At 42.2% G+C, this 27899-nt stretch overlaps 1 long non-coding RNA gene across 4 annotated transcripts in view; it reads left to right on the top strand.

Moving 5' to 3' along the window:
• LOC123798808 (uncharacterized) overlaps positions 1-27899 on the top strand; it is a 587079-nt gene that overhangs the window by 163615 nt on the left and 395565 nt on the right. For all 4 annotated transcript variants that reach the window (XR_015726659.1, XR_006781406.2, XR_015726658.1 and 1 more), the window contains exons 4-5: positions 1906-2006; positions 4188-4320. This is a non-coding gene — a long non-coding RNA (uncharacterized LOC123798808). The remainder of the gene's footprint in view (positions 1-1905; positions 2007-4187; positions 4321-27899) is intronic.

Genomic DNA, 27899 nt, shown 5'->3' with positions numbered 1-27899 from the left:
ATACAGTACCCTTTGGTGTCTGGCTTCTTTTGCTCAGCATAATGTTGGCTTTTTTTTTTTTTTTAAGATTTATTTATTTATTTGAGAGAGAGAGAGAGAGAGAGAGCGAGCAGGAGGGGGGGCAGAGGGAGAGGGATAGAATCCCAGTCAGATTCCCTGCCAAGCACGTAGCCTGATCCTGGGCTCGATTTCAATCCCGAGATCATGACCTGAAATCAAGAGTTGGAGGATTAACCAACTAAGCCACCCAGGTACCCTAGCATAATGTTTTGAGATTCACCCATGTTGTGTGTAATAGTAATTCTTTTATTAGTGCTGAATAATATTCTATTGTATGAGTATACCTCAATTTAATTAGCCATTCACTGGGTGTGGTGACGGACATTTGGGTTGTTTTCAGTTTTTGACTGTTATGAATAAAGCTGTCATGAACATGCATATACAAGTCTTTGTGTGGACATATGTTTTCATTTTTCTTGAATAAATATCTAGGAGTAGAATGGCTGGGTCATATAGTAAATGAATGTTAAACTTTATATGTGCCAAATTATTAAAAAAAAAAAAAAAGCGAACCATTTTGCATTCCTACCAGCAGTGTTGGAGAGTTCCTGTTGCTCTACATCCTCATCAACACTTGATAATGTCAGGCTTTTAAGTTTTATTCAATCTAATGGATGTGGAGTGGTATCTCATTATTGTTTTAATTTGCAATGCTTTGATAATTCATGATGTTGAGCTCCTTCTCATGTGCTTCTTACCTATCAATGTATCTTCTTTTGTAGATATTCTGTTCAGATCTTTGCCTATTATTTTTTATTGGTTTGTTTGGCTTCCTTTTATCAAATTGTAAGAATCCTTCTTTTATTGAGTTGTAGGAAAAAAGGACTATGAATACAAGTGTATTGTCAATGTGTGTGTGTGTGTTTATATATATGTGTACATGTATATATTAATGCATAGTTAACTATAGCCAATGTCAAAATAAATCAAATAATATGTACCACTAATATACAAATTAAAAATGCTGACACCTGTTTGGGATTAATTATTTAAAAATAATTTATGGGTCAGAACAATTTCTGGATAAGGCTATATGAGGCAAAATGCTGTAACTTTTAAATTCCAGACAGAGTTACTGTGCAACACTCATTTATGTCTACATATTTTGTAACTCACAGTGCAGAGGTATTACTGAAATTCTTTCATTTCAAATTATATCATTAACTCTCCACTGGGTACAAACAGAAGAGTTTAATTTTACTTGGCATATATCCTTTCATTCCCTTTGGCTGGCTGAAAATGTATAGAATGGCCAACATGTTATACATATAGATACTACATATTACAACTCATGCTGTTCTTAACAATCTCTTTTAGCTCTGTCGCTCAGTTGATCTAGAATTACCCTGATTATCTATGTAGCATGACCTTCTGAATTTTCACAAGGATGAAGTTATATGTCAGAGCCTTAAAAAGATGCATTTACCATTTTAGCTTCCTTGGGGCAATAGGAAGATTTATTTTCCCAACCGTTACTTAATTCTACCATAATATCTTCTTTACCGTAGGAAGAACAACAGTGCATTTCTTTGTGCTCAGCTCAGCCTGCCAGCTGAGTCCTTCTCCTATGTTCGTTCTTCTCCATATCCTCCTTCCTGTGTTTGCTTAGTGTACAAATACCAGAAACCAACCTTTCCATCTCCTGTGAATTAGAAAATATTATCACAGTCAGGGTATTGTTGAAAATTAAATTTAACAAATAAAAGTGTAGTGAAGTTTTAAATATAAATCAGACACGTCCCTAGTATTTGCTTTTAACTGCGCACCTTCTAAGAAATTATATTTTTACTCCCAGCAAATTACCTAGGAGAAAAAAATGACAAGAGTAATCTATTTTTTTCACAGCTGGTTGGTTGGCCAGAGTTTCTCATCAAGGAGTACATGCTGTTTGCTCCCCAGATGGACAGCCTGGATGAGCTACAAATCCACAGAGCCTGGGACACAAGGTGGAAATTATACTGCCAGTGCTTTTAATCTTGCACAGCTCTGCACACTCGAAATTGCAAGTGGCCCATTTCCAAATGAACATCTATTGGGACAATATCCTATATCTTGTCAGAATGAGACCCATTAAATCCTCAGCTGGAATTAGACCAAAAACTTGTAATAATTACGGGAAACTTATTAAAAAGTTGAAGCCCTAGACTGTGACAGTGAAAACACTTAGGCCACATTAACAGTAATTGAAATCTCTGTGAGTATTTCTTTTCAATCAGTTCTTGTTGATGGCCAAGCAAAGAATGCTCAAATGAGAAGGTGTGAAATCCAAACACCCGGCTTCTAAGGGGAGTAATTGTCTTTTGTTTCACTACAAAATGTAGTGTTGGAACAGTAGTGAACTGCTCTCTCAGGAGCCAAGGCACCTGCCAGACAGCTGCCCCTGGCTCCCATCATGAGCTTGGGTCTCACCACTGTGTCCACCATCAGGATGTAGGCTCACTGGGCTTCTCCCCATCGTCGTGGGTCTCCTTCCACTCTAGCACTAAGAAGTCCTGAGTGTTAAGAACAAGAGTATTAAATAAATAGTTTTTTTTTTTTAAGATTTTATTTATTTATTTGACAGGGAGACAGCCAGCGAGAGAGGGAACACAGCAGGGGGAGTGGGAGAGGAAGAAGCAGGCTCCCAGCGGAGGAGCATGATGCAGGGCTCGATCCCAGAACGCCGGGATCACGCCCTGAGCCGAAGGCAGATGCTTAACGACTGTGCTATCCAGGCGCCCCTAAATAAATAGTTTTGAAGCCTGGCCTATCTTGATAGTAAATTAAGGCTTTGTTTTGAAAGTAGAAAATATTAAAATAATATTTTCTTTATTTCATTCACAAGAATGACTCTACTTTCAATTTCTTCTCAGTTGGAAAAGTTTGTAAAAGGACATTTATCAAGTTAGGAGACATTTTTATCTTGTTTTTAAATTTTTTTTTAATTTTGAAATTTTTTTCATTTGTAATTTTTTTTTAAAGATTTTATTTATTTATTTGACAGAGATAGAGACAGCCAGCGAGAGGGAACACAAGCAGGGGGAGTGGGAGAGGAAGAAGCAGGCTCATAGCAGAGGAGCCTGACGTGGGGCTTGATCCCATAACGCCGGGATCACGCCCTGAGCCGAAGGCAGACACTTAACCGCTGTGCCACCCAGGCGCCCCTCATTTGTAATTTTTTTATTTCAAGCTTTTATTTAAGCTCTAGTTAGTTAATATATATGGTAAAACTGCTTTTAGGTATAGAATTAAATGATTCATCACTTACATATAATACCCAGGGCTCTTGACAATAAGTGCTCTCCTTAATACCCATCACCCATTTAGCCCGTCCTCCACCCACCTTCCTCCATTCACCCTCAGTTTGTTCTCTATAGTTAAGAGTCTCTTATGATTGGGGCACCTGGGTGGCTCAGTCAGTTAAGTGTCTGACTCTTGGTTTTGGCTCAGGTCATGATCTCAGGGTGGCAAGATGGAGCTCAGCATCGGGTTCTGCGTTTAGAGCAGACTTTGCTCAAGATTCTCTCTCTCCCTTTTCCTCTGCTCCTGCCCCTGCCCCAACTCATGTGTGCTCTCTCTCTCTCAAGTGAATAAATAAACAAATCTTTAAAAAAAAGTCTCTTGGGGCACCTGGGTGGCATAGCGGTTAAGTGTCTGCCTTTGGCTCAGGGCGTGATCCTGGCATTATGGGATCGAGCCCCACATCAGGCTCCTCCGCTATGAGCCTGCTTCTTCCTCTCCCACTCCCCCTGCTTGTGTTCCCTCTCTTGCTGGCTGTCTCTATCTCTGTCAAATAAATAAATAAATAAAATCTTAAAAAAAAAAGTCTCATGATTTTTCAGCTTGTTTTTTGAGTCTCTTTTTTCAGTTTGTTTTTCAGTGATTTTTACATCGAAGAAGATACACCTGATCATGTTTGACTTTTTTTTTTCTGTATTGCTGGAGGTGATTTTTGGGCAATCTTAATTTTGATTTGTTTTGACTTTTATAGCTCAGGATGACTTCAAGAGACAATTTGGACTTAAGAAAGGAACAATAGAGAAAAAAATCCCTCAAATTTTGGGCTCATTGGAGGGTCAGCCATTCTCAATGGCAAATCTGATTTACAGATCATATCTAGTGAATGTAATTATATCTCTTTTTTACAGAAATTCTGATGCTCTACAAATGCTGCAAGTGGAAGGCCAAACCTTCCCTGGAATACCAGGTTGAGTGGTGGACCCCAGATGACAGGAGGAGCAGTAAGAGATTAGAGTGACCTGGAGTACTGAAACGATAATGGTGAGAGACTCCAAACTAGATTTTGTATGCAGAGGTCAAAGAGGGGAACTCTGGGGAGTCTCATTTTGGGGAAGATGCAATGTGCATGTCTGCAGAGGGCAGAGATGTGACCTAAGGTGAAAAGAAGGGACACCCAGAAGGACTGTTGTCTCAGAATGAGGAAGAATGAGCTGCCAGAGATTAGAGTACATCCCATTTCTGTAGTGGTGTCCAGGGAAGGTCTGGGCAATCATTAGTTGGAATTATGGTGGAGGCAACATACTCAAGTCTGAATGATTAAATAAATAACTCTAGGTCCCTTCCAATTCCAGTGTGCTCTGGTTTTATGAGACTCCATTTATTTTTGTAATTAGTATCATTCAAATGAATGCCAGTGTCCTATCAGAAAATCATTTTTTCCTAAATACTTTATAGATACTACTGTTATGATCTTCAGAATTTTTTTTCTTAGATCCTATGATATAAACATACTCTAGTTGAATTTAAATTTACCATGGATTCTGGGGTAGCTAAAATTTAAGGAATTTGCTTCTGAAATGTTGGCTCATGTTGAAGGTGGTAATACTCACCAACCACTTTATATCTATTTATTTATTTATTTGAGAGAGAAGGATTGAGCTGGGGAAGGGGCAGAAGGAAAGGGAGAAGGAGAGAAGCAGACTCCCTGCCGAGCACAGAGCCCAACTCTGGGCTCCATTCCAGGATCCCGAGATCATGACCTGAGCCAAAATCCAGAGTCAGACACTGACTGGGCACCCCAGGTGCCCCTCACCAACCACTTTAAACACTTAAAAAAAATAAGATATCGTATTTTAAAGTGTGGAAAGCATCTTTAGAATGGATTCAGAATTCCCTATCCAACACTTGTATTCTAAATATTTTATGTTGTGAGGGGGTAGTTACAGTCTCACTAGATTTTCCATTACTTAAAATAGGCTCCTGATAGGAGATGACTTTAAGCTCTAGAACAGAATTGGAATCTCTGTCTTTTTAGGTAATCCATTATTCTTAGATTATTAAGTGATAGTCATAATAAAATGGTACTTCAGTGCCCTATAATATATGTTCTTGGTTAAATACCAATGTGAGTTCAACAGGAAAGTATTGAGTGACAACACAGAAGATCATTAACTCTAATTTCATTGAAACCAACAGTTGTAATGTACTTCTCTGTACAGTGAACCAGTGTGTTCTGGCCTGAGTGTGTTTAGAAGGAGATCAAACCTAAGAGAATCAGAGGACTGATCCTTGAAAACAACTTCATCCTGCCTCCTAGAGTATGGGGTGTGAAGAGGGAGGAGACCCGGGAAGTAGTGGAAGTGGCAAGAGTGTGGACAAGAGAATTCAGGGATGGAAGATACACCCTTACTTCCTACTGGACACTTACGCTTTCCTTTTCTCTGTTGCTGTTATCCTCCCTGTCAGCTACTGTGAGTCTTGTTTGGTTTTTGCTTGCATCATTGAAGACCCTTAAGGAATAATTGCTTTTCCCAATCCCTTTAGAGGATAAAATAACTGAACAGTGGTGTTTCATATTCAGTTTCTATTGCCTCCTGCACAATTATTTCAGGCCATATTTGGTTCTTGACCAGATTTCTTTCTTTCTGTTTTTTTAATAATTCTTATTTTGTTATATTAGTCACCATACAGTACATCCCCAGTTTTTGATGCAATGTTCCATGATTCATTATTGCGTATAACACCCAGTGCACCATGCCATATGTTCTGTCCTTAATACCCATCACCGGCCTATTCCAATCCCCCACCCCCCTCCCCTCTGAAGCCCTCAGTTTGTTTCCTAGAGTCCACAGTTTCTCATGGTTCATTCCCCCTTCTGTTTACCCCCCCTTCATTCTTCCCTTCCTTCTCCTACCAATCTTCCTATTCCTTATGTTCCATAAATGAGTGAAACCATATGATAATTGTCTTTCTCTGCTTGACTTATTTCACTTAGCATAATCTCCTCCAGTCCCGTCCATGTTGCTGCAAATGTTGCATAATCATTCTTTCTGATGGCTGAGTAATATTCCATTGTATATATGGACCACATCTTCTTAATCCAGTCATCTGTTGAAGGGCATCTCATCTCCTTCCACGATTTAGCTATTGTGGACAATGCTGCTGTGAACATTGGGGTGCATATAGCCCTTCTCTTCACTACTTGACCAGATTTCTTTTCCCAATCTCTCAAGTCAGGACCCAGAGGAGAACTTCCTCTGTTGGTCTCTGTGGTGCTCTGGGCTTGCTTGTAACTTGGGGGAGCTCTGATTTGCCTTAACTCTTAAGTGCTGTCAGAATCCACTTTCTTCTCTAGAGCAGATCTTTGGGGAGCCTCACTTAACCTGGGAACATAAATGCTGGGAGAAGTGTGTGAAAACAGATTTAAAGATTCAGAGGCAAGGGTCAGGCCTCAGAGAAACTGCAAAGGTGGCTGGGCAGTCAAAGCCTCCAGTACTGTTTTCTCCTGTCCAGTCACCGTCTCCTTTGGGTGGCTGTTCCATGACTCCCAGCTACCTTTCCTTCCCTGCAAACCCCCACTCAGTACTGAGAAACCTGGTACCTGTGCACTGTTTCTTTTCCAACAAAGAGCCTTCAGTGGGGCACTACACCTGGATTTATTTGCACTTCCACATTTCCCACCCTCTTTCCTCCATTGAAATCTGATTTTGCTTTCTCATAATCTGAGAGCCTGTTAGGTGATTACAAAGGGCAGTGGATCTGCTTTCTGGGTAACACAGTGGCATGCGCTAATCTGAAGATCATTCAGCACAAATGGATCAAGTAGTGTATTAGTTTCCATTGTTGCGCTAACAAATTACCGAAAATTTAAAACAATACAGATTATTCTCTGGAAATCGGAAGTCCCAAATCAAGGTGCTGGCAGGGCTGTGCTCCTTCTGGAGGCTTCAGGAGAAAATGTTTCCTGCCCTTTTTAGCTTCTAGAAGCTCCCTGCCTTTTTGGCTTTTTTGGATTCCTCCAAACTCTTGCTTCTGTCCTCATGTCTATTGCTCACTCTGATCTCCTGTCTCTTCTTGTAAGGACCTTAATGGTTGTATCAGGCCCACCTGGATAATCCAGGATAATCTTCTTGTCGCAAGATCCTTAACTTAATCTTACCTGCGAAGTCCTTTTTACTGTAGAAGGTAACATGCTCACAGGTTCCAGGGGTCGGGATGAGGACACCTTTGGGAGGCAGTTATTCAGCCTGCAAGTAATATTCAGTGTATATTTCTTTAACTCAGTGTTTCTCAAAATGGAACAATATATAGACCCCTTTTTAAGGAATAAAATTTTATAGACTGCCCTGTGTTGACTTATGTTTATTAACTTGTTACATGAGTACATATAAACATTAAACTGCTTATAAATGCCTTATGTTTGTAGCTCTTCTGAGAGATAAAAAGAAAACAAATTTACAAATTAAATACAATCCATAAGTGAATAAAATTCAAATTAAGTACACTAATTTAATGTAGTAGGTGATGTGGTTTTGCTGAAAGTGGAATTGCTGAGAAAATTGGAGTATGGTGCTGACTCTGGGAATTGGAGTTTCACATACCTATACTGTCTGTTGTGTGATGACTCAATCCTTCCTTCTCTTCCCTTGCCATCATTGTTCATAGAGGATTCTCTGACATAATTTGGTTTTTACCTTTCTTGAATACTTGATATTTTCTTATTTGCCCAAGACAATGAAAATATTATTGTGGATCTCAATAAAAGTACTGACTCTGAATTTGCATAGCAGTACTTGCTAGATAATGGTCATCCAGGAGATCCGGGGTATGCTTTCTTAAAAAAATTGGATTTTTGAATTGAAAAACCTATCATAATTTCTTACGGAGAATTCATCTGAGGGACTCTGCCTTTACTCCATCTTTAATGGTGGAAATCATAGGCAGTGGAGGGAACATTTTTCATTGAGAATATTCTTTCAGGTTAATCTTATATCACTTAAGTTTTAACTTTTTAATCTTTGTAGAATACTCTAAAGCTCTTGAGGGGAGTACCTTATAAGACTGCTCTTTTCGTAGTCTGTGACTATATATTTGACGGGAGAAAAGGTTGTTTAGAAAGAAGAGAGCAGAAGATAGAGTGAGAGTGATGTGTGGCCTGATGAGCCGAGGAGAAACTGTAAATATATGAGAGCCTTGGTTTCAGTTATGCTGAAGAGGTTGGCTATTGGGTTACGTAGTCACCTCCGTAAGAGAGAATTAAAATGCACTCAGTCTGGAGAAAGCATGGGCTCCCAGTCCTGTCTGTAGCTCTTTCTGTGGTCTGACCCTCACAGAACTATTATTTCCTTAGTGTCCTCCTCCATTAGTGAAGGTTGGTAGGATGTGACGTCACAAGCTTCTGGACCAAAATTCTCTTGTTTGCTGAGCTCCATACTGTTCTAAAAACATCTCTGTCTGCTTTCTTCTGGGAAAATTCTGGTCTGCAGTGGGGTCAGTGAAGGTGATTAGAAATTCTGGGGATGGTAAGAGGTGCACACCTCCATTCCAGTCCTGCTGAAATTTATTGGCTTCTAATTTTGAATTTTTTTTTAAAGACAATTTTAACATTTCTACATTTCCACTAATCATTTTTCCCTTTCCTTTTGATTGGCCATAAAGGCTGCTGCTGACATTCACATTAGAAAGAATTTTATGTTGCCTTGTGAAACAAAACAGTTACTCCTATAATGGAAGAAAGGAATCTTGAAAAAAAATCAGCAAGGTGTACACATTTCTTGCTCTTGCATTTGGATTTAGCAGCTAATGTATACTCCAAACTATTATCTACATAAGATTTATCGCAAGTCATAATCTCATCAGAATCCTATCCACCACATGGAATTGCCTGAATTCGCTTCCTACTGGTGAATTTACTCGCTCTTCCTTTCTTGCCTTTTATGTTTTCAACTCTCAGCTTCTTAATAGACTGTGGCATTTGGTTTTTAAAAGTTTTTTATTCTGATCATCATGATGTAATTACAAGGGAAATATCTTGTTTGTGTACAATGGTACACAATATTTAGTGAACGAGTAAGCAAGTGAGTAGTGCTAAAAAGCTGATTTTTAAATCTTAATTTCATGGATTGCTTTGATACCCGTCATATGATTTTATTATAAGTAGATTCCACCAGAAACCAAGAGAGGGTTGGAAGAGATGGAATGGGATGAGGTTGTGGTGGGAGAGGAGCAGGTATGATTTTTTTGGTGTATGTGCTGAGATTTTTTTTAGAGCCTAGAGAATAACAACACGACAAACAATGTGTTCACTACCGGAAATTATTATTTTGAGCATTTCTTTTTTTCACATTTGCTTTAAGTTTTTTTCATTTTAACCAAAAATAAACAGAAATAAAACCGAAGTGTCCTTTTGCTCCACACGCTGGCCAATTCCCCTTTACCCATCATCCAACTATAGCCACAACTGTGGATTGGATGAAAATCCTTCCAGTTTATTCTTTCATATTTGTGCATGTGTGTGCACACACACACACATGCAGATACAGAATTACTTTCTAGCTTGCAGTTTTAAGTTACATAAATGCAGGTGTAGATAGGACTCATAGGAAGACAATGCTTTTTCCTCCTTTTCCCCCTTTTCTGTTTTTGATTCTAAGTTAGTTTTCTGTTTTGTTTAGCTTATCTTCTATAAGTGAAGAAGACATGTTTTTCAGGACCTAGTATTTATTTTTTCTTTCTTTATTTTTTTTAATTTTAAGTGGGCTCTACACCCAATGTGGGGCTTGAACTCAAGACCCGAGATGAAGAGGCACACGCTCTACCCACTGAGCCAGCCAGCTGCCGCCAGGACCTAATATTTTCTTTTCTTTTCTTTTCTTTTTTAAGATTTTATTTATTTATTTGAGAGGCAGAGAGAACAAGCAAGGGAGTGGCAGAGGGAGAAGCAGGAGAAGCAGACTCCCTGCAGGGAGCCCGATTTGGGGCTCTATCCCAGGACCCTGGGATCATGATTGAGCCGAAGGCAGACGCTTAACCCACTGAGCATTTTTCTTTAAAAAATACTTTATTTTTCTACTTATGAATAGAATGCAGGCTCACTCAGAAAACTTAAAAACACCAACACTGCACCAACTGGGGGGCCGAGGAGAGTCATAAATTCACTGAAACTCCTGCTAGCTACAACCAGTCACTGTTAGCATTTTGATTTGCAGCACTTGCTGGAGCCCGCATCTCCTACCACTCCATTTTTTACTTGGAAAAACTCTTCAGAAGAGTCATCTCCACTTACTCTCTGTGGTTTTCTCTCCTCCCATTCTCTCTCCAGTCCTCTTCGGCCATGGTTTCTTCTCCACCACACCGCCTGGGCCCCCACTTCCAAAGCTCAATTCTCAGTCCTCTTCCTGTCTGCTTTTTAGGAGCTTGGGCTGCCTGGACCCTGGAGTCCTCCTACTTGGCTACCTCACACCCACACCCTTGAGCAAACCACATCAGCTGCAGTGGAAAAATTCCCCAGAACCTGACCCTTCTCAGTCCCTGTGTACACCCCCCCCACCCCAGTGCAAGCATGGTCATGGCTAGCCAGGGTTATTACAGTGACCTCCCAACCCCTCCCCTGCTTTCACCTCTTCCCAGAACATTCTCAACACAGCAGCCAGAGTCACTCTTTTCATCCTAATACGGGTCATATCCCACAGCTGTTCAAAGCCCTCCCATGGCTGCTCATCTCCATGTGGAAAAACCCTAAATGATTGTGGATGCCATATATATATATATAGATATATCTATATATACACACACATATATGTATACACACACACACACACACACATTCTGACCACTTGCAAGCTCATCTGTCAACTTCTTGCTTACTCTCTCCTGCCACTCTTTGCTGTCCCTTGAATATACTGTCAAAGTTAATGGCATTTGCTCTTCCCTTTATCAAGCACCCTCATCCCAATCATCAGAACAGCTTTTTCTGCCCCTCACTTCCTTCAGGTCTCTGTTAACAATGAGGCTTCCTTACATGCAGGGAAGCTTCTTTCCTGGCAATTCCTACTCCCCCTCCTCTGTTTTATTTTTCTCCATAGCATGTATTATCATCTGGTGTACTGTATATTTACATTTTTATTTCCTGTATCCTGTCCCTAGAACCTAAGTTCCATCAAACTGGGGCTTTTGTTTTTCTACCATTATTTCCCCAATGTCTAGAATTGTGGCAGGCACCCAGTAGATATCTGTGGTATGAATAAATGAATGACTTCAGTATTTTTCATATTATATACATATGTCATTTTGTATAAAAAGGCATCATATAAAACAGCTCGGTTTTTTTTAAAGCTTATATAGTGTCAAAACTAGCCATATCAAGAACATTTCTATAACATAATGGCTCCTTGGTGTTCTCCTTTAGAGTCACATGACAGTTTACTTAACTCCCTGTTAATGCACGTTTTGATGGTGTGCAAGATGTTATGATAAGTGACGCCTCAGGGAAGGCTGGGCACTTGAATACACATCCCTTTCTTGCACTGTCTCTTCCATTCTGTGCAATAACGCTGCAACCAGAGCAGGCGAGTTGGCAGGCCTCAGGTTCTCCTGCTGGCACTGACAGGCTGGCAGTATCATCCCTGGGCCTCTGGTTCCCTCACTAACCTCATACACTTCACAGAGCCTCCTAAATATTGGTTGTCACCGTCCTTTTTCCACCTGGTGCGTTGGAGTCAAACAGGAGACAAGCGTTGTATTTCTGTTGTTATTCAAAGCCATCATCCAATGTTGTTGAGTATTGCATTTCAATACTTCTAATAGGACATGGTCCTGGGCTGAATATATCTGTGATATCCCCCCCTTAGGAGATTTTGGCTGATTGATCAGGAATATAGCTTATGTTGTTTTGCTAATTTCATGCAAACCCCTGCCTATCACTTAATCTTCAACACCTCTCAAATCAATTGATCAGAGGTAATTTAGATAAAGCATCTGCTTTCTCATCCTACCCTGTGATCAATAAGTGACTGTTTAGGAATAATGAAGCGTCCTTGCCTCCTGAGAGGCAAAACCTACAGGTCCCTCAGTTACTGGCACAAGACCTTGCTGCTGTGACCCAAGGAGAAACCTTTTCCTTAGGACAATAAGCTCCTTAGTAATAGGAGCCTGAGGGGAAATCAGTGACTTACTAGCTTCAAGGAATGTCCCTTTCTATCTTCCAGAGAACTATCCTTTGTGTTTTCTTGCCTCTAAAAGTTTAAGGAGATCTCAATTATTTTTATTTATTCCCCCACATTGGCCAGAGTAAGATGGCCTTACTCAATCTCAGAATAAAAGTCTTACAGGAGTTAAAGGTGTTTTACAGTATATTTATCCATAAAACATATTATATGGTTATAATTATGATAGACATAATGGTAATACTTCCTATTTCTAGTGTTTTCATAGCTTATAAAAGTCTTCTGCACACTACGTCATTTGTCCCTTGCAACCTGAAGATCTTCTTTCACTGGAGAGAAAGCTGACTTTTAGAAAGGGCCATGGTTTGCCCATCGTCACAGTTAGTGGGCAGTGAAGTCAGAATTCAAATCCCAAACTGCTGATTCAGTTCTTCTGACAAAGCCTAGGTGCCTAGCACTATCCTGATGTTCTTTACCCTCCTGAATATTAGAATCACCAGGGGAGCTTATTAAAAAACTCAGGTGCCCGGGCTCAGCCCTCCCAGGGGTTCTACTCCATTTGGTCTGTTGCGGGGCCGGGAATCACTGTTTTTGTTTTTTTGTTTTTTTAAAAAAAGGTCACCAGGAGATTCTAATGTGCAGTCAGAGGGCCTTCCAGCCACAGTCTCCCTAGGTAGTGATGAAACAATAGGCAGTTAGCCCCTAATCAAGAAAAGTTTTGCTCAAAAAATAGAAAAGAATGATGACTTTATTTTGCTCTCCCTCTGTGTCATTAGAGAAAATCATGGGAGTTTAAAAGTCATTGCAGAGAGATTAAGCTTTTTATTAAGAATTATGGAATGGCAGAAGCTTCTAGCTATGGTATGACCCCCTCAGGGAAGAAAGCTGCCCCCTTTCCTCTGGCAGGTGACTCCTTTAACAGCAATGTGTGGCCAATCAATACCTTGCCATTACCTTATTTTGACCTGTCCCCCTTTGATGATGCAAAAGAGTGTTAATCAAGGCTGACTCTTTTTTGTTCATCGAAAGACTTGACTCCAGTCAGTCAATCTCCACTCTTTGTTTAAAGTCCTGAAGTGCAAGGATTTGGCTATTCTATTTGTCTTTTCTGTCTAGTCTGGAATGGGTTTGGCACATATCCAAGGCTTCACCTGTTTGGCTCCTTTTCATACTGTGGTCTCAGAAAAGCGGCGGAATTCTCTGCCGTCTGCGCACCAGTGTTGTTTAATCTCGAGAGCTTCTCGGACTCTAGTAGGGCCTGTTCAGGAGGCCCCCTTCATGTGTATTTGTAAACCACTGCCGACGCTTGATTCATTATGCCTCGCCTCTGCCGCACGCAGAGCCTCCTCAGAATTCCAGTCCTGTGTTGTTTGCGTCTATTCACGAGTACTCTTCTTCTGTAACTGCCTACATTTTAAATAATTGGCTTTGAGGAGGCAAGAGGCACCCCGGCAAAACGAAGCCCAGTCTCGACAGCCAGACCCACCTGCCTGGTTGGAACCGCGGGGCTGCCACTCCTGAGCCGGAAGGTCTGGGCCAAAATACTTCATCCCTTTGAGCCTCCATTTCTTCATTTGATTTGTGAATTAAATAAAAGAATTGGTTGAGTGCATGGCATGCCATGGGTGCTCACAATCTGTGTTAGTCTGCTTTGCTAGATCTGATACTCTGTTTTCAAAACACTATAGTTGCATCGCTAAACATGCCTGTGTTACCTTCTCCCCTCAGTAAATAGGTCTGGCTCTTCAACAATGCATTGGGAAAACTGGAATTCTATCTCTGATGGGCCTGATTCTGAGGTAATATTTGAATGTGGGTGAGGTCTGGAGCCCATGGCCAAGAAAGAATTCTTGAAATGTCTTTGATGCAAAAAGGGTGATTTTATGAAAGCGCGGGGGCAGGACCTGTGGGCAGAAAAAGCTACTGCACTGGGGTTTTGAGGAGTGGCTCATTATCAACTTGGGAGTCCTGGAAGTAAGGAAAAAAGAGGGGTGTCCAAAAGGACTTTCATATGCTAAAGAAGACTTCCAGGATCCTGGAGGCCTGGCTGTTGTCAAGCTAAAATTGGTTTTCCTTCTAGCAGGGTATTAACATTAAGAAAATTGGGAGCTTCCTGGAGGAACTTATACTCTGCCTGCCTCAAGTACTTGTCAATGGGTTGCAGGTTCTAAGGAACTCTTATTTTATTTACATTTCCTTCTACCTTTGTTTCCCACATCATGATGGGAGGGTGATGTTAGGGCTACAGGAAAATGAGTTATGGGTCTCTGGAAGTTAGGCTATTGGTAAGAATGCTTTTTCCTTGTAAATCCCTAAGACCTTGGTAAACTGAGGGAGACTCATGTCTTGCAGCACTGTGATCTCTGTCAGTTAACCATTCATTTTTCCTTCCTTTAGTTTTATGGCTGCCGGGAGTACCTGGGGAATGTCTCACAGATCCCAGTGATGAGGGAGCAGAAGGTTAGCTGAAGACAAAGCATAAGCTGACACCCTGCAACCTCCCCCTACCCCCCACATCTGGGTGGGACATGTGCGACATTCTTCAGGAAGCTCCCAACCATCTCAATGCTAATGCCTTGCTAGAGGGAAAAACAACCTTAACTTGACAATGGCAAGCTATCCTGTGAGTCTTCTTTAACATATGAAAGTATTTTCTCAACCTCCCTGTTTCCTTACCTCCCCCAACCCCATAGTATTATAATCAGCCACCCCTCACAACCCCGGGGCAGCAGCTCTCTCTGCCCACAGGTCCTGTCCCGTTGCTTTAATAAACCACCATTTTGCACCAAAGATGTCTCAAGAATTTTCTTTTTTTTTTTTTTTTTAAGATTTTATTTATTTATTTGACAGAGATAGAGACAGCCAGCGAGAGAGGGAACACAAGTAGGGGGAGTGGGAGAGGAAGAAGCAGGCTCATAGTGGAGGAGCCTGATGTGGGGCTCGATCCCAGAACGCCGGGATCACGCCCTGAGCCGAAGGCAGACGCTTAACCACTGTGCCACCCAGGCGCCCCTCAAGAATTCTTTCTTGGTCGTTGGCTCTAGACTCCACCCCACCGAACCTCACCTATATTCCAAACCGCATCACCACCTAGGAGCTGGGGTGGGGGGTGGGGGGTGGGGGGTGTCAGCTTGTGCTTTGTCCTCAGCTTGCCTTCTGCTCCCTCATCAGTTCCAGTGTTGTTACTTCTTTGGTATGCGTTGTCTGGCTTTCAGAGACTGCATCTATTTGGAGAATGGCAAGAGAAATACTTGAACTATAGGTCCAAGTCATTATCTGCTTTTTATAAGCTCCAACTTTTGCATGAAACATTTGGGTAGGGTAGGGTGTGAGACATATGGGGGCATGGATGGTTTTGGTGGCATAGTTGTATATTTGTGCCTGTGTTGGAATGGGTGTGTGTCTACAGAAGGAATGTGGTTATAATAACCAATTCACAAAACGTCTCACAGTATCTAAGTGGCAGAGCCCTGCATGTTGAGAAGCTCCAGAGAGTCTTTAAATAAGAAACTTCTCACAGGAGTCAAATATCAACAAAACATCTGTGTGCCTAATCAAGGAGGTACAAGGCCACACTTAGTCAACAGGAAGATTCCCTGTAGAAAGACATCACTAAAAGAAGTGCCATATGATTTATTTGCTATAACTCAATTTCCATCTGTCTCATAAAATGGATTGTGTACACATTGCACTCCAGGCATCCAGCCAGGGCAGAAGCATACCAAGGAGTAGAAAACCTTCCCTTCCCTAGGGCTGTTGGTGACATGCTCTGCTAAGAGCCAGGCATGGCCAGGGTGGTCTACAAGGAAGTGCCTTGGACCACTCACCGACGTCGCAGACCTTTGGGAATTGGCTGGTCACAGGCCTTTGAACAAGGCTCCATAGCAATAATGGGGACCAGGTGGGTTCTGAACATTCAGTTTTTTTCCAGAAATTCCTTTGACTTACATTTGCAGACTCCAGATGGTAATTTTGCCAGTTCAAACAAGAGGGTATTATTCGTCGTTGCTTATATCTCTTACATAAATGAAGAATGGGCCGAACAAATGCTTTCTTGCTATGATGTGTTAAAGCAAATCCGATGAAGCTAAACCCTTTGTCATTCTGTAAAGAAAGTATAGGAACTGTTTATGGCCAAGAAAAAAACACCAACGTCATTCTATAAAACCAAATCAATTGAGTAAGAACCAAAGAATTCCCAGAGCCTTCTAAAAATTGAGTAATGGGTTGAGTACTGGCTTCTTACCTTTTCTAGGTCCCAGAAATAGCATCTCTTTTGTTTCTAAAGCTTCCTTGTTCAGGTTACTGTTATATAATCAATAGATTTTAAGAAACTTTCTGTAGGTTTTTTCAGGTTTCCTCTTTTTGCATTTCTTTTTGTTAGGCCTACCTAACAAGTCAGCTCTGTAACATGTTTGCCATGGAGAGGGAGGAAGAGGAAGTCAGTGCGAGGGCATCATTCCCACGCAAGGTTCCGCAATCTGTCCTGTGGAGCCGCAGCATTCAGTGAACACACCCGGCTCTGCTCTGTGTGACTTGGGGCAGTTAGGAAATCACTAAGATTTCATTCCCTCACTCATGAAATGGAGATAACATGCATACCTTTCAGCTTTCTCTGGAGGAAGGGCATAAAATTACATAAAATCACAGTCTTAACTCCTGTATGCTGGGAGGATGGGGTTTAATAACTATTACTCATATCTGAATCTGAATGTCAAAGGCTCCTGCTGGGGTGGGTGTTAGATGGGGAAAACTCTTGCTCTTTGGGGTTGGAATATCTGCTGGAAGAGGGGATTACCTCTCCTCTGGGATAGGTTACTCAGCAGACCTCTCTGGGAGCCCGTGGCCTGCCAGGCCCGGTGCGTGGTGCTGAGGAAAGCTATGAATAAGAGAACCCAGCCCCCATGGAGCTTATGGCCTACTGGGAGAGAGAGGGACATTTAAATCAATCAATCAATCACCATCGAGATACTAAGGGCCACAACTAAATCCCCATACAGGGTAGAGAGAGAACACAGAGCAAAATAAGGCCATGGGTGAAATCTGGCCTGGTGCCTGTTTCTGTAAATAAAGCTCATTAGAACACATCTATGCTCATTTGTTGATGTATTTTCGGCCGCTTTTGCCCTAAAATGGCAGAGTTGAGTACAGTCTGTTGTGCTTTAACATGGTACATGATCCTAAAAATCACTACTTGATGCAAGATTGTGCCATAAAATCCACAGGGCATATGGGGAAAATGGCATTGAGGACAACGTTCAAACACTTGGTCAGGGACAAATATTAAGAACTGATAGGAGGCTGATAAGATGACATCACTATTTTACACATGTTAAATGGTTAAGGAACATATACTACAATAAATATAGCAGTTTACCCATAAAAAGACCCGGCATCTTCCAGAGGGGCTTCAGCCTGTGAGCTCTTCAGTGGTGGAAGAAGGCGTATCTGACATCTAGCGGGAAGCTGTAGTGTGAGTTGTGTATCATGTGGCTGGAGGCCAAGGGTGGGTGTTTGAGGCACGCGTATGCGCATGCGGGGCCTGTGTATCCCGGTGTGTCTTGTTTCAGCTGGGTGCAGTTTTCCACCTTCACCTAGTGTTTCTCAGAGAGGAAGTTGCACATAAACAAACATGAAATTTGTGTTATGCTCACATCGTTCCCGAATATATTAATCACATTGGGACAAATTCACATTTTTGAAACGAGTGTTATTGATTGTTGTTGGAACAGAGACCATATGGACTACAAATCCTATAAGACATACTATTTAGCCCTTTCTGGAAAATGTTTACTGACCCCTGGCACAGAGGAAGGAGGGGTTAACTCTGAGGTATCAGGAAGATTCCCAGAGGCTGTCACGTTATGGCTGAAGAGGAGGAGCATGACAGGGTGACACAGGGGTACAGGAACATTTTGCCATGTTTATTGTTATTCTCTCTCCCATCCTATCCATACATCTCTTCATCCACTCCTCCTTTCCCAAGAGCACAGCTCTCCTGAGTTTTATACAGAGGGAACTAAGATATAATGTACTGTGGGTCAGAAAATGCTCCTCTGATTTAGGAGGACTCCAAGTCATTTTTGTCCCCCAAATACTTCTCCCAGCAGCTACATCTTGGAAAGACAAGGCCCTGGCAATCCCTTCCTTGTGGAAAAGCAAATGGATAATGAGGAGGGTCAGCAGAGTGGCTCAGCGGTGTCATTATCACTAAGTTACAGCATCTTCCTGTTTACCACCCACTGTGGTACCTCTCTCTCTCTCTCTGAATGTTGTGAGTCTGGTTAGAGATATACAAAAGTGTTTCAAAGAGATGGGCTGGTTCCCAGATCAGCAAAATGGATATGATGTAATTAAAATAATTAACTTAGGGAAAAAAGAAGGGTGGGTCAGTCAGAAAGAGGTAGGTTAGTCAGTCATGAAAAGAAAAAAGAAAGAAGGCATCTTGTCCTTTGTACTTGCTAGAAGAAACTTAAGTGTATCAGACATCTTATCCTCATGTCAAAAAACAATCACAGAGTTACATAACTCCTTCGTCTGTGTTCAGAGTCAGTCATTAACTTTTTGATTTGCTTTCAGGGAAAATATACAATGGCCATTCTGATGTGATTACTGTAATCCAAGTACTGCTCAAAGGAAGCCATATATTGACCATCTGCTGTTATACATCAGGCTACTGAGTGTAGTTAATGTGAGTCTACCTTGAGTGCCGGCTCCACTCTCAGGCTCCTGAAAAAAATCAGTTTTCTGGGTCTGCAAAGTGAAGGACTGGATTGGGTCCTAGCAAATATATCAAGAATGTCCAGTCGCTATAAGTATCCTCCTGGCCTGCAATGCTCTTTCTTTTGTCATATCAGCATCTTTGGGTAAAGGCCAGTGAGTGGGACTTTTATAACTCCCTTTTTCCCACTCTCAGCCAGTGTTGTTTTTCCCCTAGCCTCTGAAACTCATAGCACATTATTTATACAAATCTGTCTTAGAACCTTATGATACTTTATCTTGCATTATAGTTATTTGCCCATGGACCTTCTCTTTGTCTAAACCTAAAACTCTGAGAAGGCAGACTCTTATTTTTCCTTGTGTGCCCCAGTGCACCCAGCACAGCAAAGTGCTGAATGAACTAGAAGCATCCTGAGAGCATTGATAAGCATGGCAATTATGATGTGTGTGTGTGTGTGTGTGTGTGTGTGTGTGTGTGTGTTTATGTGTTGAGAGGTTGCAAAGGTGGAACAAAGGGCTTTTGCTGAGGGAAGATATACCCAGTCCTAATGTCATATGGTGTGGGAGGACAAAAAGCTAGATAGACGAACATGGAAAAAGAGTTCAGGTCCCTGGAGTAAGAGCTACTATTGTAGACACCGTTCTAAGCACTTTGCACCACCATCTCCCTTATCATCTTCATGATCCTATGATGCAGGGGAGGTTTACTCTCCCAATTTTATAGTTGAGGAAACTGAGGCTCAGAGAGATGGAGGGACTTGCTTGACGTCAAGTAGGTAGCAGCTAGGCTGGGTTCGTGCTCCATCTCCTTGACCATCATGCAAAGGCGTCCTGCTAAGCTTGGCCTTGGACCAGCTCCAGCTAAAAGGGCCGGGTGGAGGGGGGGCAGTTAAACCAACACCATTCAACAAGTTAGTGGCAGATGAATAAAAAGGAAAAGGACTCTGGGGTGCAGACTGCCCAGTGAATTGCCAATGGACTGCTTGTGGAGATGTGTCCTGCGGGATGACCTCTGACCCTGAGCCACACCTGTATGCCATCCTGCCTCACCCTTACTTCTACGTAAGACCACTTTCATGCTGGCACCAGGACTCGCTAGGGCTATCTTTGGAAATGGACCCTGCAGAGGAGTGCCTGTGAGTAGGTTAACTTGCAGTAGTGAGCTCCCCCATGTCCCTGGAAGAATCTGTGCAGAGTGACCATGCCTGGATCACAGGAATTGGCTTGGCAGGAAAAACATGTGGGTAGGGGAGGGAAAACTATATGATCTTTTTTTCAAATGATTTGAAAGATCTAAGAGGCTTTGATTTCATCTATTTTTTTCCTTACAAAAAGCTGTAATAAAAATCCAGCCAAGTGTCATGCCATGGAAAGAGAAGTGGACAGTTGTCTGGAGGCAGGCTGGTCCTGTTGAACTGCTGGTGGCTCCCTAGGTAACGGGTGGGGGAGGGGCTGCACGCTGGCCAGCCTTTTCTTATTTGCAACTAGTGATAAACTGTCTTTCTTATCTGACAAGATATGTTTGGAGGAGAACATCAGATTATAGGTGTGAATGTGTTTTGAAAAAATTGTTGAAAAGGCAACATGGCACATTCTGCATCTGTTCTAGAGAGGGTGATTTAAAAAACCCATTCTTACAACATGACCTGAAGGTCATTTGATATCAAAATGGCACAGAGGTCCCATTTGACATAACTTTCACATTCAGTTGGAACCCCTCCCCCTCTTTCTTTAAATGCCAGTAGCAGGCTGAATAATGTCCCCCCCCCCCCCGCAGATGTCCATATCCTACTCCCTGCAACATGTGAATACGTTACTTTACATGGCAAAACGTATTACAGATGCGATTAAGTTAATAATCTCGAGATGGGGCAATTAACCTGGATTATCTGGGGGGGGGTCCCTGTGTAATCACCAGGCTTCTCATAAGAGGGAGGCAAGAAGGTGAAACGCAGGAGGAGGAGATGGGACAAAGGGAGCAGAGGTTGGAGTGATATACTTTGAAGATGGAAGAAAAGGCCATGAGCCAGAGAATGCAGGTGGCTGCTAGAGGCTGGAAAAGACAAGGAAACAGATTCTCCCCGTGAAGTCTCCAGAAGGAGCACAATCTTGCCAACACTTTGATTTAGGCTTCTGACCTCCAGATCTGTAAGAGAATAAATTTTTGTTGTTTTAAGCCACTAAGTTTGTGGAAATTTGTTATAACAGCCCTAGGAAACTAATATGATCTCCTGCCTCTCTCCCTCTCTTTCCTTCCTCCTTCCCTCCTCTCTTCACCCCCCCACTTTTCTTCCCCCTCTCCCTTTGGCCTTCACCCTTCTCCCCCTTTCTCTCCCTATCTCTGACCCTCAGCCCCCTCCTCCCATCCTTCTCTCTCTCTCTTTCCCACCTTCTCCTCTTTTACCCTCCTTTTTGGGAGTAAACAAACCAAGTAGTAGTTAGAAAAAGACCTGGTGATTTAAATGTGATTTTTTTTGTTTGTTTTTTGTTTATGGGATTTTTAAGTTTTCTGCTGATTATTATGAGCTCTTGGTGAAGAGATTAATTCAGTTACCATGATTTGTTTCCTTGTCTTGACTTCATAAAATCACAGGAATACAATAATATAGTTATACATCCCCTGGGCTTGAAAATGCCCAGTAATTACAAGTGATTCACGAGAACAGCTTAACTTGTAAGGGATTGTATTGTGCTCCACAGTAAGCAGTCATTTATTAAGTTTTAAAAATGCCTTTAGAAAGGATATAATGGGCTCATCAATTAAAAGTATGTTTGGAAAAAACTCTGGGGCTGTCAGTAGTAATTCTTCTTCCCCCCCAACCCCCCTTTCCAGAGCTGCCAACTTGTGTGTGGCTCCTGCGCGCATGCCCTCCTCTCCTAATGCTCCCTGATGATGGCCGTTCCACCTGAGGAGAGCCGTGCAGGCCTTCCTCAGGGCCGAGTGTGGCTCAGACGGCCAGGCCTTCCAGGGCCCAGGGACCGTGGTTCTCCATCTCCGCCTGGCCATCCATCATTTCATTAGAGCGAGGTTCCCAAATTGACACATCCTGGCGAAAGCGCCTGATACCGCCGTGGAGATGCACGGGGTCTCCTCAGGCCGTTGGGTGGCTGTCCTTGTTACTGATGCTCAGCCCTGCCCCTGACAGATGGCCCAGAGTGATCTTCCAGGGGAGCTCAGCACTCTGGCGGCAGCTGGTGCTTCCGAACACACCACTTCTAGAAGTTCTCCTCCTACCCTGCCCTAGAATAGGTCTTTGCCTTCTTAACATGAGCGGGAGAGGTTGCTTTTCCCTCCTCTTTTTGCAGAACAAAGCGTGAAAAGCCTGTGTCCCAAGCTTCCTTTCTTGGGAACGTGCCACAGCTTTCCCTTCTCCAGACTAGGCTTACAGACAAAGTCCTTGCTTCTTCCGGGCGCAGACTAAGGCTGCCCCACTGGTTCCTCTGTGCCTCTCGCCACTTCTTCGTTCCTCTTTTTCTGTTCCCTCTCCTTGCTAGTACTTTCCTGGGAGGAGTCTGCCTCTTCCCTCCACGAATCCTCCTCTCTGCGTTCTGCCTCCTGTGGTTTCCTGAGAGTCCTTGCTCCCTGCCTGCTTTCTGGTCACGTAGGCTCTTCCTGGTCTTTTTACTGCTTGCCCACCACCCTCCCTGTGGGTTTCTTCCTCTCCCCTCTCACAGAGAGCCATCTCCTCCGTGCTGAAGCACTTCTTCACTTAGTGCTGTGGCTGGCAAGTATTGGTTGATTTCTGTCTCTCCTCAATTTCCTCTTACGTCCCTGCACCTTACATCTGGCACCTATCCCCAATATTCCACTGAAAACTGTAGTCAGGCTAGCTGTCTCACTTACCTCCTAGACAAATTCTCTGCTGTTTCCCGAGCTGTTCTTCTTGGTTCATGCTATATTGGACACTGCTGATTACCACCCCCCAACACACACCCAATTTAAAACTCAATTTGTCACCTAGTTTCTAGGCTTTCTGTCTCCAAAATCCTCCACATTCTCTCATCTTTGTTTATTTCTTCCTTCAAAATTGTTATAATTTATCTTGTATTGTGAATAGCAACTACAGTTGTTTCTACATTATCTACACTGGTCTATCCCTCACCAGCTCCCAGGATGCATGCTCTGTGTTAGTGAGTCTGGTGCCTGCTAGTGATTATTTTTATCTTTCTAACTTTGTTCATGTATTTATTCATTCAGAAATGTTTACTGAGAACTGATTATGCACTGGACACTGTTCTAGTGGGGAAATAATGGCAAATAAAGTGGTTGGATTACTGCCTTCATGGAGCTTGGAGTCTGCTGTGGAAAACCAATGTGAAACAAATAAGTATATATAAGGGTTAAATTTGCAAATGTAGTAAAGGCTTTGGAGGAGAGGAATGTAGTATCCTGAGAAAATAACAGGGGCAGGGGGGAGGTAGGGCAAGGGATCTAACTCATTAGGGAGGTCAGAGGGAGGAAACCTAAGGTGAAGTCTGAAGTTATGGTTAGGTATTAACTAGATGCAGGGAGAGTTTTATGAGCAGCAGAAACAGCATGTGCAAAGGCCCTGTGGTGGAAGCAATCGAGGGACTTGGTAAGAAAGAGATAGAGGTAAGCAGAGACTGGATCATGCAGGGTTTACAGACTGTAATGAGAGGTTTTAAGGGAAGTGGACAAGGAGGGCATGGTCAGACTTGTGTTTCGAAAAGACCCTGTTCATTTAGTCCATTTTCACAGAGTCAGTTCCCTTTCATGGGGCATACATTTTTGAGACACACCAGAGAAGAGAGTTGGCAGACTAGTTATTGTGAACTTTAAGTCTGGAGAGTTTTCAATGAAGATGCATAAAGCCCCAGGGAATCGGCCTAACAGATGTTGTCAGCAAGGCAGAAGGGTTGAGAAGTGCTTTGGTTTAGCCAGATTCCTCTGGAGACCTCTCTTAGACTCGGCTTCTCCGGCTGAGTTACATTGCCCTGATCTGGTATTCAAGAATAACAGCTGGGACTGAGAGGGGGAGGTGGTAGCTGTGTGCAGGTTGCTGTGGGTAACTGGAGGTAAAAAAAGGAAGAGTGGCTCACCTAATTGCATTCTAAATTACAGCCATTGTTCAATTCCTTTCTTAAAAGTACTTGGTGCATTCAAGAAGAAAAGTCCTTTCTGGAGTGGGAAAACAATGGCTGGGGGGGAGCAGAGAGGGGCTGGATGCATACATCTTCCCATCCCCTCACTCAAGGTGCTCTGTTTGTAAGTGCGGTTTTGAGTGGCTCGCTCGATTATTTTCACTGTGTGCATGTGAACGGTAATAAACTTAGAAAACGGAAACACATGAGTCTACAGTAATTGTTTTTTAGATAGTGTAATAAGTCATGATAATTGCTTGCAAAGCATTTTCCCCCTCCTTGTCTACAGGGGTAAATACATTAAAGCCACGTTCTTGTATACTATTTTACAATCTATTAGCATAATAACCCATTGTAAAGCAAGCCCTGCTGCTGTGGGAAAGTGTGGGATACTGGCCCATTAGACACCTTTGTCTTCGATGCAAGAAGTTAATGGCACTATTTATGGGCATCATCTTAGCTTGGTGTCTGCTTGTTGCCAGCTAATAGATCCAGAGCACGAGGTGCTGTTTGATAAAAGTTATCCAACACTAACAATCCACCGTGACTCTAGCCTCTTGCTTGAAAATTGCTTTTAGCCCCATGCGAATGGGAAAAGCATCCTGATAAATTTAGCTGCAAGTCAAGTTATAACCAATGTTCACAGAATGTAATCAAATTAGATCTTAAAGCCTTTAATTTCATCATTAGCATGTATTATTTCTTTTTCAAACCTTGTAATTAAATAGCATATTAGGAAAAGATAATTTTTTCCCTTTTATACATTTATTAGGTATCTGGGGTTAAATTTGGAGCTCTGTTATGACATACATCTGCTTATTCTTAAATGAGGATGGCTTTTTTTATTGAAGTATAATTGACAATGCAATATTATATTAGTTTCAGGTGTACAACATACTGATCCAACATTTATTATAGGATGGCTTTAATGATACCTGAAGCATTAGAAAAGTAACTGGTTAACTAAACCTAGGGAATTTGTGGCAAATAAGATCATTATGTTTACCCAAGCGCTGTTATAATGTGAGAGTTGTATAATTAGCCAAATTATACAGAGGGAAGTTAGACACTCATTATTTACTTTTCTTGGACATTTTGTGGGTTTGTACAAAAATTTCCACTGCACACATGAGATTCGTTCTTCCTGAGGCTTACATCTGGTTTACCATAAATCAAGAATTTCTGAATAAATGTTCTTTTCTTATCCCCATTTAGCACTGAGAAGTCCATGGCTTTGCCGTTATGAAGCAGTGATTATTGTAGAAAGTGGAGGGCACATGGCTGGCACGCAGAGGCAGAGCAGCGATTCTGTGGCTGCTGAGGGCACAGATGGACGCTTGTGGAGCAGGTGGACTGGCCTGAGTCTCTGAGCAGTGTCTGGTCTAGAGGCTTCCTCGCCTTTCAGACGTCCCTCTTCCCTTCTCAATCAGGGCCTGCTGTTGGGATTGGCCAATCAAATTCCCAAGAAGTAGGTAGCTCCATGGCTCTCAACCACGGCCAAACATCAGAATCACCCAGGGAGATTTAAAAATTACAGATGCCTGCCCCCCACCCCCTTCCCACACCTCATTCCAATTTAACGTGTGACCGGAGTTGTAGTCACTGTAGTTGCTCTAGCAAGGGTGGAAGATAGGAGTGGCAGGGGTCTGCTGCCTCGTTCTTAGCTGCAGAGCTGAGCGGCATGCTTCCATGGAGCCTCGATTTACCTTCTCCTGGAAGTCGCTGGTGACTCATCACACTTGACACACACAGTAAAGCATATATGTCATCCCTGGCTTAAGATGTTCCTTTATAGGTACCATCGGTAGAGAATTTGGTCATTACTTTACAAATACTTAATGAAAATTTACTTGGTGGGTGCCAGGCACTCTGGCAGAGTCTAGGGATATAGTAGTGAAGAAAAGAGTCTTTTGTTTTTTGGATTTTTTTGGAACTAGTGGTGGGGGGGATATAAAAAGAGAAATAAAGGAAAATGCATACAAAATAGCAGGTTGCTGCCTAGGAAGGAAACAGACGTGAAGCTAAGATAGAGAATGGCAGTTTCGCGTCTCGCAAAGTTTCACTCACAGAGGCGGAGCCCAGGTTGTTGGGAAAGGCTCTGGTAGGAGCCAAGCCAGTCCAGAAACGCATTCCGGACAGCCTGGGGCAGATCTTGCCTTTTCTTTCACTGTAGGTAGATTTTTATCCTGTCTGTGACAGGAGGGCATTGGTATAATTTGCTTCCCCTGGAATTGACTCCCTGCCACCCCCACTCAAGTCTCCCTTAGACATCGGTGGTCTGTATGCCTGGGCTCACCTGCATCTTCATCTGCTTGGTGGCAGGCTGCTTTTCAATCTTGTCTACTGATAGCAGCCACCTGAAAAAGACTCTCAGATTATACCATGTCTGCTCCTTCTTATCATTTCTCTGTCTCCAGAACCCTTCAGAGCTGAAGCCCCTAGAGTCAGCTTCGTTTTTCAAGGATCCTCTAGGGCACAGCCCCTACATGGAGGTAGAATAGTGATGTTCTCAAGGACTTCCTTCCCACTCCTGCAAGGGAAGCCCTTGGTGCCAAATTATTGACACTGCCTCATTCTCTGACACATTGAATAAATATATTTAAAATGGGATTAGTTTGTGAGTCCTTGGCTTGATTTATAATACATTTTATATTCAGATGTGCTGCAACTGTTTATCTCCACAAAATAAATATTAATATTGTATTTGAATCTCACATTAAATTTATATTCACGCTATTACAATTTTATTTCTGTCAAGTGATAATCACTTTTCAGACATAAGGCAAAAGTAAGAGCACATATGCAAATAAAAGTGGTTATTATTTCCCCTTAAGATGTCTCCTTAAGATGTTACTGTGGGCTTACTCTTTTCTCACATACAATCTGTATAATGAATATTGGGATGAATATGAGCCCTGGTTCTCATGGTGTATCCAGGCAAATTGTTTTTGTTATGAGGTTCCCCCCCATTTCTTGAGACCCAGGCAAACAGGAGCAGTGAATCCTTTGTCATCTATGATTGTTGGGTGTCCAGTTGGTGCCAGAGACCTACAATTGGTACTGACATGCTTTGAATTTGTATTTTCAGTAGTGGGGATGGTAAATGCTAGCATCCACACTCATTTTATTTATTTATTTTTAACCAGTCTCTCTCACAACTAGTGGCCAGGGACCACCTGTATGGGATGACTAAAATTAGAGTACAGCTTTGGTCATGGAAAAACTGTGTCAAAACTGATTCGATCTGGTCATCACAATATTTGAAACCATCCTATAGCATCGCAGTTCAGCCTGTAGAAGCAATAATAATAATAATAATAATTGTGGTGATTAAATCTCATTGGTTTTGAAATATTAGCTGTAGAACTGGTGTGAGAAGAACTGTAATTTATAAATTATAAGTAGTCTTCTCTCTCTAAAAGTGGACACTAATCTTTAACTTTGGGAAAATTCAGGGATATAACTTTGGAAATTGGAATTGTAGTCCCCAAACCCAGATCTACCTATGGGTTGACTTTCAAGGATTTTGTTATTGTTGTTGTTATTTTATTTTAAAGCAAGTAGTTTAATCAGGATGATGCCAAGAGAAGCAATACTTGTGACTTCGGTAAGGTATTTGATGATCTCTCATGG

Source organism: Ursus americanus, chromosome 14, assembly GCF_024610735.1.
Source record: "Ursus americanus isolate L20-20 chromosome 14, mUrsAme1.1.p, whole genome shotgun sequence".
Lineage (NCBI taxonomy): Eukaryota > Metazoa > Chordata > Mammalia > Carnivora > Ursidae > Ursus > Ursus americanus.
This window is presented reverse-complemented; position numbering and strand designations above follow the sequence as displayed.